This window comes from Bubalus bubalis, chromosome X (genome assembly GCF_019923935.1).
Source record: "Bubalus bubalis isolate 160015118507 breed Murrah chromosome X, NDDB_SH_1, whole genome shotgun sequence".
NCBI classification, from domain to species: Eukaryota; Metazoa; Chordata; class Mammalia; order Artiodactyla; family Bovidae; genus Bubalus; species Bubalus bubalis.
In genome coordinates, this window is record NC_059181.1 from 107,746,901 (window position 1) to 107,761,290 (window position 14,390).

General features: G+C 41.5%; 1 protein-coding gene and 1 pseudogene across 3 annotated transcripts in view; both read left to right on the top strand.

Annotated features, from left to right (window-relative positions):
* GABRA3 (gamma-aminobutyric acid type A receptor subunit alpha3) overlaps window positions 1-14,390 on the top strand; it is a 237,585-nt gene that overhangs the window by 25,685 nt on the left and 197,510 nt on the right. Inside the window, exon 1 of one of the 3 annotated variants that reach the window (XM_044936781.2) lies at window positions 1,686-1,800. The exons of the other annotated variants lie outside the window; for them this stretch is intronic. The gene's annotated coding sequence lies outside the window, so the exon portion shown is untranslated. Of the gene's footprint in view, window positions 1-1,685; window positions 1,801-14,390 lie in introns of those variants that run through there. 3 annotated transcript variants of the gene reach the window in all.
* LOC123465374 lies at window positions 2,341-8,007 on the top strand (annotated as a pseudogene).

The following is a 14,390-nucleotide window of genomic DNA, read 5'->3' on the forward strand; positions in this document are numbered from 1 at the left end:
ACCAACTCACACAACCTACTCAAACTCATGTCCATCACGTCAGTGATGCCATCCAACCATCTCATCCTTTGTCATCCCCTTCTCCTCCTGCCTTCAATCTTTCCCAGCATCAGAGTCTTTTCGAATGAGTCAGTTCTTCGCATCAGGTGGCCAGAGTATTGGAGTTTCAGCTTCAACATCAGTCCTTCCAATGAATATTCAGGACTGATCTCCTTTAGGATTGACTGGCTGGATCTCCTTGCAGTCCAAGGGATTTTCAAGTCTTCTCCAACACCACAGTTCAAAAGCATCAATTCTTCGGTGCTCAACTTTCTTTATAGTCCAACTCTCACATCCACACATGACTACTGGAAAACCCATAGCTTTGACTAGACAGACCTTTGTTGGTAAAGTAATGTCTCTGCTTTTTAATATGCTGTCTAGGTTGGTCATAGCTTTTCTTCCAAGGAGCAAGCATCTTTTAATTTCATGGCTACAGTCACCATCTTCCTTGGAAGATGCAAATCTAATTTCTTATATTCTGGATGGCAAATAAGGTTGAAGGTATCTTGTGAAATGTTTTTTTGTCATATCTCCCTGTATCTTTGTCCTTGTTGGTTTGTGAATTAAAATTAATCCTTTTACTCCCACTGTTAAGGCCTCAGAACAAAGCAAGAGCAAGTGCTTATGTTTGGCTATTTTAATTGGAAGAACTCTTAGTATTTAAAAAATATTATAGTTTTATAAGTTCTTATGTATTTCTGTATAGTTTTTTCTTAATAGTTATTTATTTCCTTTCAAAGTCAGTAGGTGGTAAACTCTTTTAGTTTAGTATGCATGCAAGTGGCTTTCTTATGCCACCACTATTATACAATGGTTTAAATTTGTGTAAGATTTTATTTATTTACTTATTTATTTGCAATCATCATTATTCTATACTCAATACTTTCTACCTCTGGAATCATGCCATTAGTCTTGGCTGGAGTTTCTAAATCTGTTCTCTAGGTCTTTTAACTTCCCTTTTATTGTATCAATTTCTTTTGTCTCTTGGTGTTTCATTGTGAGTCTGTTTCTCAAATTTTTTCTTTGGCCATACCCAATCAAGAGCTTATGCTGTCTTTTGAGCTTTTATTTCAGAGTTTACAGCATTGATTTACAAGATTTCTATTTTTTTAATGTCTACCATTTTTGATTCACAACTTTTTAATAAACTCTTGTTCTTGCTTTTTATAACCTTAATCCTTCAGTTCTTTGTGGATGCTAGGCATTTATTTTCAAGTCCTTTTTCAAATTACATTATTTCTCTGAGACTGTAACCTCATATTTGTTGAATTTGTTTATTTATTTTCAAAATTGCTTTTGTAGTCTCAGAATTTTAACTTGTTACAAGTTTACCATAAATAGGGAAAAACATAGTTATTCTGTCTGCTTTTCTTATCCCTTTTAATTCTTGCTGGATTATGTTTTATTTGTTCAATCCCCAGTTCAGGACCAGTTCTTATGTTGGCAGCTTGAGCTATTGTTCCATGAGGATATCAAAGGTCTAATTTTCAAGCCAGTGGGTGGTGTGATGCAAGTCTTGGTTTGATAGCTATTTCTACTACTTCCTACCACTTTGGCAATACCCTAGTTGCCAAGCTGAGCTGCTACAGTCATCAGAGCATATGAAAAGTCACTCTGCATAGACAGGAAATCCCTGCCTCACCTCATGATTTCCTGTCATGACCTAACTTCACTATACTGCCACACATTCAATACTATTGGTTTATGTTACCCCCATAGGAGTTGAACTCCTGGATGCCTCTGTGTGTTTCCTAGTAGGTGAGTGACTTTATTCTCCTCTGTTGCTAAGTTTCTTTTTATTTTTTTGTTTCAGCTCTATGAACATGTTCCTCTTTTTCTCTTATTTACTATTTTAAGTGATTATGGCTATATTTTTATTTTAAAAGTATGTTTTGTAATTTAGCTGTCATTACTATATTTTATGTTTGGAGCTTAGACAGGATGTTTTTCCCATGTGAACCTACAGTGCTAACTTGACATGATGATCCCTTGGAATTTTTAGATGGCTTGTTGTTCAGTCGCCAAGTCGTGGCCAAGTTTTTGTGACCTCATGGACTGCAGCATTCCAGGTGTCCCTATCTTCCCTTCACTATCTCCTGGAGTTTGCTGAAACTTATTTTCATTTAGATGTATACTAATGTTTTTTGTTTTTCCCAAAAAAGTGACTACTCACTGTTTGAGACCATGGTTATAAAGAGTTTTCACTGATTAGTTTTCCATCCTTAATCTGTAATCATAGATTCTAACATTCATATATCAGTATATGGGTATCACTTTGAGTTGTGAAGCAATGGAGGCATGGATCCACTCAGGTTGGGTGAGGCAAGCAGATATTTTTGACTGTGAAGGCAGGAACATTGGACTTGCCTAAAACTGGGGCCCCAGCTGATAGTAAAGAAATTTCTGTAGGACAGATGGGCAGCAATGGTTACCTCAGCAGGAGAGAATTTTTGTGAAACTAGGTGGAAGAGAGACTAGGAATGTGAAAAAAGTCAGTCACCAGGTTCATGTTGGGAGAATGGCAATCCTTGTCTTGTTCCTGATCTTAGAGGAAATGCCTTCAGTTTTTCACCATTGTATGATGTTTACTGGTTGGTCATATATGGCCTTTATTATGTTGAGGTATGTTGCTTCTTTGCTGGCTTTCTGGAGAGTTCTTATCATAAATGGATGTTGAATTTTATCAAAAGCTTTCTCTGTTTCTATTGAGGGCAGTTGGTAAAAAATCTGCCTGAAATGCAGGAGATCCTGATTCGATTCCTGGGTCAGGAAGATCCCCTGGAGAAGGGATAGGCTACCCACTCCAGTATTCTTGGGCTTCCCTTGTGGCTCAGCTGACAAAGAATCCACCTGCAATGCAGGAGATCTGGGTTGGGAAGATCCCCTGGAGAAGGGAAAGGCTACCTACTCCAGTATTCTAGCCTGGAGAGTTCTGTGGATTGTATAGTCCATGGGGTTGCAAAGAGTCGGACATGACTGAGCAACTTTCACATTGAGGGCAGACTTGCTGCCCCACCCCACACCCACAACTGGCTAGGAGCATATCTAGCAGCTATGGGAGGAGACTGCACTGTAAAAACCCAAAGAACATCAGAAGTGACACATCAATGCTCACCGACTCATAGGCTCCAGCTGACGCCAGTTCCCTGCCCGCCCTGACTGATGTCTAGGTGACATCATTTAGCTGAAACAGACCTGGTGAGGCTGCTGTGGCAGGGGCCATACCCTGGATGCTTCCAGAGCAGCCAAATGAGCAGCCCTGGCAGCAGGGCTAGTGTGGCCATCTCTAGAGTGAAACAAGGCGGGGACCCATTGGAATCTACTGAGCATCATATCCATGTCTGGAGTGAACAAAGGCGGACCCAGAGAATCTGCCCAGTATCACTGGCTGTGCACTGCTGCATCTGGAGTGACCCTAGGGGGGGGTCCATTGGCATCTCCTGGGCATTAGCCCTGGTGTGGTGGAGTGTAAACTACCCTAAAAGTGAACCCAGGTGGTGGATCCATCCACAATCCAGCTGGCCATCACTTGCGCCCAGCAGGTGGTGGCAGTAGGAACCAGCCGGTGGCCTATAGCAGGCCAAAACAATTTCCTGGAAAATGGCATTGTGACCTTTTGGACAGAGATTTGAAGGTGGTGCTGGTGTGGATACTGGGGAATTGCTGGTGTCAAGTCGGGACATTTAACACCAGCAAATGTGGACATTTGACACCACCAGATTTTGGAGCGTCCCACTGCTAATACTCAAAAACCCTTAGCGAAATTTGGAATTCTAAAGAAGGCGGCTGCGCCATACTGCCCGTAGGTTACAGTTTCCAAATAGCTGAAGTGCTCTCTGAGTGGAATGCAGATCCACTAAAAGCTATGAAACTGTACAGTGGTGTCCCTTTGGATGGCTGCCCCAGGATCATTCAGCTTATTGCCTCACAGATTGACATGAAGCACAGATCTGTGCAGAGTGTAAATTAGATGGATAACTAGAAACCATGCTTTGAGAGGTTTCAGTGGCGGTAGTGGCACCAGTATTGCTGAATCCAAGCTCTTACTGTTCACCATTGCACAAGACAATGAATCGAGAGAAGAGCTGTTAGGGGAAGGAAGAGCTGCCTTATTTCAAAAGCCAGCAAACCAGGAAGATGGTTGACTAGTATCCCAAAGAACCATCCTGTGGGGGTTGGGTGCTTTTTTTTTTTTTTTTTTTAATAGATCAAGGAGGGAGAGGTGAGGCAGTAAAGTAGGAAAGATGATGAGCTGTTGTAAATATTTCCTAGTTCCAGCTAGACTTCAGAGAGGATGTGTTCATTTCTTCTTTTCTGTAGTCATTCACTGGTGTGCCTTGTCAGGATATTTCCTGTGAGCTTAAACAAAGGTATTTTAACTTAACACTCAAGCACGGGAGGCAGAAATGTTGGAGATGAGCCATTATGTATACTTTAAGTTATAGGCAATATCCTTTTAGTGATCAACTGGTAGTGAATGCAGTAAAACACAAAGGTTAAAGTAGAAGAAATGGATCCACTTTGGAGTCAGACCTGGGGTAGAGGCAGATGCATTGTTGGGAATTCAAAGCAGCAATTTTCTATAGAGAAGTTGGATGCCCAGCTGGGCACGTAAAATACAAGAATGGACACCAATTAATCAAACCAGCAAATCTGGGTGTGGTCCAGGACCCAGATGTCTTAGTGGTGCTCCCTGGTGGGAGGGGGTGGCAGACTGGGGCGATGTGGCCAATGATGGATTTATTTCTTTTATATTTTAAAATAGGGTTTAAAATTCACATAAAGTCTTCTTTTTCTGTACTTTTCTTTAATTCTGAAACAGACTTGTTTTGTACTGATTTATTTTTGGAGTAAATTTTTCTGGTTGCTGTTGTGGCAAAGGTGGTTTCACCTTTGCCATAACAGAATATGTGCTCAGTTGCTGCAGTCATATCCAACTCTTTTGTGACCCTATGGACTGTAGCCTGCCAGGCTCCTCTGTCTGTGGGATTTCCCAGTCAAGAATACTGGAGTGGGTTGCCATTTCCGCCTCCAGAGGATCTTCCTGACCCAGGGATTGAAGCGTCTCCTGCATTGGCAGGCAGATTCTTTACCACTGCACAAACCTAGGAGGCCAATAATACAATATAAATGTATGTAATGAAATTAACAATACATTAAAGGATCATAAACAATTATCAAGTGGGATTTATACCAGGGTTGCAAAGAGTTCAGAATAACTGAAAATGCCCAACATGGAGTCAGAAATAAATACTTGAATGGCACCCAGCAGAGGGCAATATGGAGAACAAGAAAATAAAAGGGAGAGGAGAGTATTGGCTTCAGATTTAAACTGACGGAGACATGGGAGTGATGCCTGAGCTGGGAGCAGGGCCAGCCCAAATGTTGCTGAGGGCGCAGAGGTGATCGCCCTGGGCATAGATGAAGAGCAGGTGGGTGATGCACCCATGAACATGTGAACCACACACAGTGCCATTAAGTCCAAGAGGAGAACCCCTTTGCTTGACGTGATCGTGCTGCCTGGACTAGTAGCCTGCGAGCCTGAGGGTGAAGAGGCTGATGCAGAATGCCTTGAAACAAATCATGAGGCCTTCATGAAAAGCAGTCCTGCCGAACGAAAATGGATGATTAAGTGATTAAAACTAGAGTTAAAATTAGAAGAAGCAAAACTAATTTTATTGAAAAAGTTATAGCAGAGTAAAATATAAAAGGAAACCAAGAACCAAACAGATATTTCTGCAAAGAACACATGCAGATGGCTAATAAACACATGAAAAGATACTCAACATCACTCATTATCAGAGAAATGCAAATCAAAACCACAATGAGGTACCATCTCACGCCGGCCAGTCAGAATGCCTGCCATCAAAAACTCTACAAACAATAAAGGCTGGAGAGGGTTTGGAGAAAAGGGAACCCTCTTACACTGTTTGTGAGAATGCAGACTGGTATAGCCACTCTGGAGAACAGTGTGGAGATTCCTTAAAATACTGGAAATAGAACTGCCATATTACCCAGCTATCCCACTGCTGGGCATACACACTGAGGAAACCAGAATTGAGAGAGACACGTGTACCCCAATATTCATCACAGCACTGTTTACAATAGTTAGGACATGGAAGCAACCTAGATGTCCATCAGCAGAAAATGGATAAGGAAGTTGTGGTGCATATACACAATGGAATATTACTCAGCTATAAAAAAGAACACATTTGAGTCAGTTCTAATGAGCTGGATGAACCTGGAGCCTATTACACAGAGTGAAGTAAGTCAGAAAGAGAAACACCAATACAGTATACTAACGCATATATATGAAATTTAGAAAGATGGTAACAACGACCCTATATGTAAGACAGCAAAAGAGACACAGACATAAAGAACAGACTTTTGGACTCTGTGGGAGAAGGCGAGGGTGGGATGATTTGAGAGAATAGCATTGAAACATGTATATTATCATATGTGAAATAGATCACGAGTCCAAGTTTGATGCATGAGACAGGGTGCTCAGGGCCATTGCACTGGGACGACCCTGAAGGATGGGATGGAGAGGGAGGTGGGAGGGGGTTTCAGAATAGGGGGACACAAGTGCACCTGTGGCTAATTCATGTTGATGTATGGCAAAACCACCACAATATTGTAAAGTAATTAGACTTCAATTAAAATAAATTAATTAATTAAAATAAAATAAAATGTTTACAAATATGGGGGAAAAAAAGGAGGTTCCACAGAGAGTTCCCTGACTACCCCTCCCCTACTTGTACAGGGGACCCAGATCATTCTTTCTGGCAAGCCACTGCTTCAGACCTCTTTGATTCAGATGCTGTGGTCGTGACAACCCAAGACCCCTGGGTCCACTGTGGGCACAGATGTCCTTGTAGTTAGGACCATAGGGCACCTGCTTGTCAGAAAGGTGACAGCAAATTCACAAGAAACAACATTCCAGGGTGGGCCACAGCGAGTCCTTGCTGGCTCCCCAGGCACCCATGCCCATTCAGGGACAGAGGATCCAGCAGGGCCTCTCTGTGTCTTCAACGTCCCTAACACTAGTCCGCTTGTCAATATCCCACAGCCCTCTTCACCATCCCTATACAACAGCCACCTCTGCTCAGGCCAACTGCACCCTCATCCGTGTACCTCCGTGGTCGCTTCTGCTGATTTTGCAGTCAGCCGGTAGGTGGCAGCCAAGCTTGCATGGGAGTAACCACTGCTTTAAGTCCCTCCTCCCTCCACCCCCCAAACGAACGTCCTGTCCCGCCCAGCGTGGCCAACAACGAATCCATCTAGGTGGTTGGCCTTGAGGAGGTGGTGCCCAACCTGCTGGAGATGCAAGCGGGCAGGTTGAGGTGCTGTCCTGTGTGCCCTGCTTATGTGAACACTCTAAGATGAACTTCTCGTGCCGCTGGTGGGAGGAGAAGGGCGGCGCCATCATGTATGAGGAATCCATGGCGTCCAACCGGAAGGCACTCAACTTGGAGCAGCACCCCAAAACCGCCTTCCATAAAGCCGTCTGTATTGTTTCACCCTGATTCCTTTCTTCAGGGGTCCCCAGCCTCCAGGCTATGGACAGGCACCTATTCCTGGCAAGGTAGGAACCCACACTGCACAGCAGGAGGTAAGCAGCCACGGGAAAGCTAAGCTTTTCCACCTGCATTTACAGCCACACCCTTCTCTCTCCCCTAACTCTCTAATTATAGCCTGAGCTCCGCCTTCTATCAAATCAGTGGGGACATAATAAATATAATATGAAATGTGCTTTCTGCTTGAATAATCCCACCCCCCTCCATGAAAAAATTGTCTTGCATGAAACCAAGCCCTGGTGCCAAAAACGTTGGTGACCACTGCTTTTCAATCCATTTTTCTCAATTTTGAGAAAGAAACTGTCTTGCTCTTCTGGAGTGGGTGTATCTATGCCATGTGTTTGCAAAAAGTATCTCATTGTCATAAGTGGCATTTTAGCTGCATTAATACCCCAACAGAAAATAGTAAATAGTCTTAGAACTCAGTCTCCTCTCTACTGTGGGAGCGATTTCCCTCTCCTTTCTGAATGCCTCTTCAGATATATCAATAAGTGGTATAGTCTCAGAAGTATTTGGGGATCCTGGGCCATAACCATGCTATAATGCTCCTAGTTATTTGCTGAGTGGCAGCTGGAAGCTGAAATTGATGAATATAAAGATAACCTTCCTCTGTTTTTGTGTCCAGTCTCCAGATTTCCCATTTTTAAATACAGGGAGGTTGGCCAAACAGTGTGCATTGCATATTCCTGTTTGTAAATCCTGCATCTTGGGGACAGACTACAAATCTTCCAATCCTTCATCTTTCTGCCTGCAGCCCCAGGGACCTCTACTGAGAGTAGCTCTTTGGATGAGAGGCAGGACACCACAGTCGACAAGGTGCATGTTTTTTAGTCTGAGTTCTGAGTTGGAAGGGGATATGACTTAGTGAACTCTTAGAATACTTGTTGTTCTTCAGTTGCTACATTGTGCTGACTCTTTGTGACCTCATGGACTGCAGCACAGTAGGTTTCCCTTTCCTTCACTATCTCCCAGAGTTTGCTCAAACTCATGTCCATTGAGTCATTGATGCCATCCAACTATCTTATCCTCTGTCTTCTCCTGCCTTCTATATTTCCCAGCATCAGGGTCTTTTCCAATGAGACAGTTCTTCGCATCACATGGCCAAAGTTTTGCAGCTTCAGCTTCAGCATCAGTCCTTCCAAAGACTATTCAGAGTTGATTTCCTTTAGGATTGTCTGGCTTGATCTCCTTGCTATCTAAGTGACTCTCAAGAGTCTCCTCCAGCACCACAGTTTGAAGGCATCAGTTCTTCAGTGTTCAGCCTTCTTTATGGTCCAACTCTTACATCCATACATGACTACTGGAAAAACCATAGCTTTGACTAGAAGGACCTTTGTTAGCAAAGTGATGTCTTTGCTGTCTAGGTTTGTCATAGCTTTCCTTCCAAGGAGCAAACATCTTTTAATTTCATGGCTGCAGTCACCATCTGCAGTGATTTTGGAGCCCAAGAAAATAAAGTCTGTCACTGCTTCCACTTTTTCCCCTTCTATTTACCATGAAATGATGGGACCAGATGCTGTGATCTTAGTTTTTTATGTTGAGCTTCAAGTCAGGTTTTTCACTCTCTTCTTTCACCCTCCTCAAGAGACTCTTTAGTTCCTCTTCACTTTCTGCCATTAGAGTGGTATCATCTGCATATCTGAAGTTGTTGATATTTCTCCTGGCAATCTTGATTCTAGCTCATAATTCATCTAGCCTGGCATTTTGCACGATGTATTCTGCATATAAGTTAAATAAGCAGGGTGACAATATATAGCATTGTACACCTTTCCCAATTTTGAACAAGTCTGTTATTCCATGTCCGGTTTTAACTGTTGCTTCTTAACTCACATACAGGTTTGGCAGGAAACAGGTAAAGTGATCTGGTACTCCCATCTCCTTAAGAATTTTCCACAGTTTTTTTGTGATCTACAGCATCAAAGGCTTTAGCATAGTCAGTGAAACAGAAGTAGATATTTTTCTGGAACTCCCTGGCTTTCTCTGTGATCCCATGAATCTTGACAATTTGATCTCTGGTTCCTCTGCCTTTTCGAAACCCAGCTTGTACATCTGGAAGTTCTCAGTTCACGTATTGCTGAAACCTAGCTTGAAGGATTTTGAGCATAACCTTGCTAGCATGTGAAATGAGTTCAAATGTATGGTAGTTTGAACATTTTTTGGCATTGCTCTTCTTTGGGATTGGAATAAAAACTGACAGCTTCCAAGGTTTAAACAAGGAAAGACATGATAAAATTTGCCTTTTCTAAGGTAATTCTGACAGCAGAGAATGAATTAGCTTTCAAGGAAGTCAAAAGTAGATATGGAGGGAGAATTAGGTGATAGAGAAATATCAGTGGGTCTCACTCCATGGCAGTTTCAGAGGGCATGGAGAAAAGTGAGTAGAGAGATATTTAGAAGATAAAAGAAATCAGTCCTGGGTGTTCACTGGAAAGACTGATGTTGAAGCTGAAATTCCAATACTTTGGCCATCTGATGTGAAGAGCTGACATTTGAAAAGACCCTGATGCTGGGAAAGATTGAGGGCAGGAGGAGAAGGGGACAACAGAGGATGAGATGGTTGGATGGCATCACCGACTCAATGGACATGAGTTTGGGTAAACTCCAGGAGTTGGTGATGGACAGAGAGGCCTGGTGTGCTGCAGTCCATGGGGTCGCAAAGAGTCAGACACGAATGAGCAGCTAAACTGAAGATCAGAGAGAACTGATCAAGAAGTAGGAAAGTATACCTCCCTCAGAGGGTTGTTATGCAGCTTAAATAATTTAATAAAAATACAGTGCTCACAACAGTGCTTGATATAAACCACGTTTATAAGAAGCACATTTTTCTCCCCATATTTTAATATTTCAGGACAAATCTTACCTATCAGTGATGTACTGTTATTTACTTGGTGGCACTTCTGTTTTCTTTGTTGTATGTAAAATATTGGTGTGCCAAAATCAATAGCATCTTAGATTGAATGAAATATAGTAATGTTTGCTGCTAACAATATTGTTTATTATTATTACTAATATTCTGAAAAAAGTCTAGGAGGAGCTAAGCTCAGGCACATAGATATATAACGAATACAAAACTGCCTAAAATAAGGGATATAATGGAGTGACAGAGTGTACAGAGAAAGTACAATCAATGAACATATACTTACCAGTTGGGAAAAACTGACTTTCATTATGGGAGTGCTTCTTGGAAGTGAGATGGAATCCTGTCCATTCCTTTCCTGTCCATTAGCTTTCCACAGGGCTTGGAACAGAGTAAAACTGAATGTAAAAACATTATTTAAAAATTATAAAAAAGAGCTGAGTGTGAAAGTGGGAAGAGTTGACTATGAAAGACTTGACTTCCTTTGGGAGTTAATCAGTTCACCTGTACTTGTGGACACACAGCAACCTAAGCAATTTGATGTTAGAGTGCTTCGTGTAAAGACTGAATATCTCTTAATCCCAGAAGATTAACCCTGTCTTCCCTGCAGCTTCCTTTACACACTAAGCCTACTGTAGTTTCTTAACAAGAATTTAATCCTCACAATCAGTAAAGTAACTGACTATATGACCAATTTCACTTTGATGAAAATATAAGGTCACACCTGCATCTGCATGACTCCAGAATCTTTCTCCTATACCATGCTATATCTTAAAATGCCAGTTCTTTAGTTAAAGGGTAAAATTTGATCTGTTTTTGAACATCCTTAAAGCTTTTCAATTACTCAACCACTATTTTTTGGTTGCTTATATGCCAGGCATTATGTAAGGAGCAGGAGATGAAGGAATGAACTAAATAGAACAAGGATCTTGTTCTTATGGAATTTATAATCTAGTAGGAGAAGATAGAGGAGACATAAAAGAGGTGAGTTCGATCCCTGGGTCAGGAAGAGCCCCTGGAAGAGGGCATGGCAACCCACTCCAGTATTCTTGCCTGGAGAATCCCATGGACAGAAAAGCATGGTGGGCTAGAGTCCATGGGGTCACAAAGAGTTGGACATGACTGAAGTGACAGCACACATGCACAGGAGAAGATAGACTATGCGATGTTAATTGCACAAATAAAGTAATTGAAAATTATGAGAAGTAATAGGAAGGAAACACAAAATTCTTTGATAGAGGAAAACAGAGGACACATAATTAGGTGGGACAACTCAAGATAGCCTTTCTAAGAAGACGGCAAGATAGGGGCATAGAGTAGGAATACAGAGATTTTAATGCAGGCAGATCTCCAACTGGGGAAATAAAATCAGAAACCAGGAGAGCAATTTAAAGGGCATTGCACTACACTGGAGAACCTGGCAATCACCACTTTAGCAAATTGATCAAACTTAACATCACAACATAAAAAATCATGTGTTCCCTGTTGTGATACATTAGAAAGGACACAAAATTGATTATGTGCTGTTCTTGCCAAAACCCCATAAACCCAGTATATTCATGAGAAAACATTAGACAAACTCAAACTGAGAAACATTCTACAAAATAACTGGTCTTTTTTCCTTCAAAAATGTCAATGTCATGAAAAATAAAGACAGTTTAGGAAATATTCCAGATTAAAGGAGAATAAAGAGATATGACAACTAAATGTGAATATGATACTAGATTGGATCCTATACTGGGAAAATAACTGTAAAGGACATTATTGGGACAATTGGTGGAATTTGAATATGGACTCTATATTAGATAATAGTATTTTATCAATGATAAATTTCCTCATTTTGATAATTCTATGTAAGTTGTAATGTGTGTGTATGCACGTACTCGGTCATGTCCGACTCTTTTGACCCCATGGACTCTAGCCCACCAGGCTTCTCTGTCCATGGGATTTTCCAGGCAAGAATACTGGAGTGGGTTGCCATTTCCTACTCCAGGGGATCTTCCTGACCCAGGGATCAAACCCACATCTCCTACATTAGCAGGCAGATTCTTTACCAATAGCGCCACCTGGGAAGCCCAATAAGTAGTAATATAAGAGTATGATACTGCTCTTTATGAAGCATGCAATGAAATATTTATAGAGGTCAGTTCAGTTCAGTTGCTCAGTCATGTCCGACTCTTTGCTGCCCCATGGACTGCAGCATGTCAGGCCTCCCTGTCCATCACCAACTCCCAGAGTTTACCCAAATTCGTGTCCATTGAGTCTGTGATGCCATGCAACCATCTTGTCTTCTGTTGTCCCCTTCTTCTCCCGCCTTCAATCTTTCCCAGCATCAGGGTCTTTTCAAATGAGTCAGTTCTTCTCATCAGGTGGCCAAAGTACTGGAGTTTCAGCTTCAACATCAGTCCTTCCAATTAACACTCAGGACTGATCTCCTTTAAGATGGACTGGTTGGATCTTGCAGTCAAAGGGATGGATTCTCAAGAGTCTTCTCCAACACCACAGTTCAAAAGCATCAGTTCTTCGGCACTCAGCTTTCTTTATAGTCCAACTCTCATATACCATACATGACTACTGGAAAAACCATAGTCTTAACTAGATGGACTTTCGTTGGCAAAGTAATGTCTCTGCTTTTTAATATGCTGTCTAAGTTGACCATAACTGTCCTGTCAAGGAGTAAGTGTCTTTGAATTTCATGGCTGCAGTCACCCTCTACAGTGATTTTGGAGCCTCCCCCCCAAAAAAGTCTGTCACTGTTTCCACTGTTTCCCCATCTGTTTGCCATGAAGTGATGGGACCAGATGCCATAATCTTCGTTTTCTGAATGTTGAGCTTTAAGCCAACTTTTTCACACTCCTCTTTCACTTTCATCAAGAGGCTCTTTAGTTCTTCTTCACTTTCTGCCATAAGGGTGGTATCACCTGCATATCTGAGAGTATTGGTATTTCTCCCAGCAATCTTGATTCCAGTGTGTGCTTCATCCAGCCCAGCGTTTCTCATGATGTACTCTGCATATAAGTTAAATAAGCAGGGTGACAATATACAGGCTTTACCTGGGGCCAACTATGGTGGAGGTAAGGAAGATAATGGCGACCTCCTTCAAAAAGTCCCATGCATATACTGCTACACTCAGTGCCCCCAACTCTGCAGCAGGCCACCACCAACCCACACCTCCGCTGGAGAGAGGTACAGGTTGGCAAATGTTTATAATTGATGACTCTGGATAACCAGTATGTTCTCTTCTTGGAAGTTATTGAAAATTTTAAGTTATTTCAAAGTAAAAAAGTAAAAACAAAGAAAACAGTTAAATAAAAGTGGAGTAAGGAGGTTGTGCCTGAGTAGTTTGTGATAGTTGTTGGGCAACAGCATGGGAGTGGAGCAATGGGAAGGTAGAATTTGACCCATTTGGGGCACCATTTAAAAGTAAAATGGGCAGAAATGGTTGATGGTGTACATATCATAGATAATATAGAAGGAACTGAGTAATTGGTATTGAAAGAGGCAGTAATGGCATAGAGTTCACATTTATAAAGTCATTTATGTGTTTTTCGACCATGGCCAAGTAACTGAACCTGTAAGACTCAGTTTCTAATGTATAAATTGGGGATAATGCTATGTATTCATGGAGATATGACAAGATTAAAATTACATTGGCAAAACATTTGTATGTTAGTATTCATTGAGTCTGGGGATGCTGCAAGGAAAAGCCTTTGACATTTTGCCATTAAGTGTGACATTTGCTGTAAATTTTTGGTTGATTTATCAGATTAAAGAAGTTTCTTTCCATTTCTAGTTTGCTAATGGTTTTAATTAGAAATGGCTATTGCATGAAAAGCATTTGATAAAATTCACCAATTGAAATGATAATATGAATTTTCTCTTTAATGCTATTATTTTGAATTATATTGATTTTT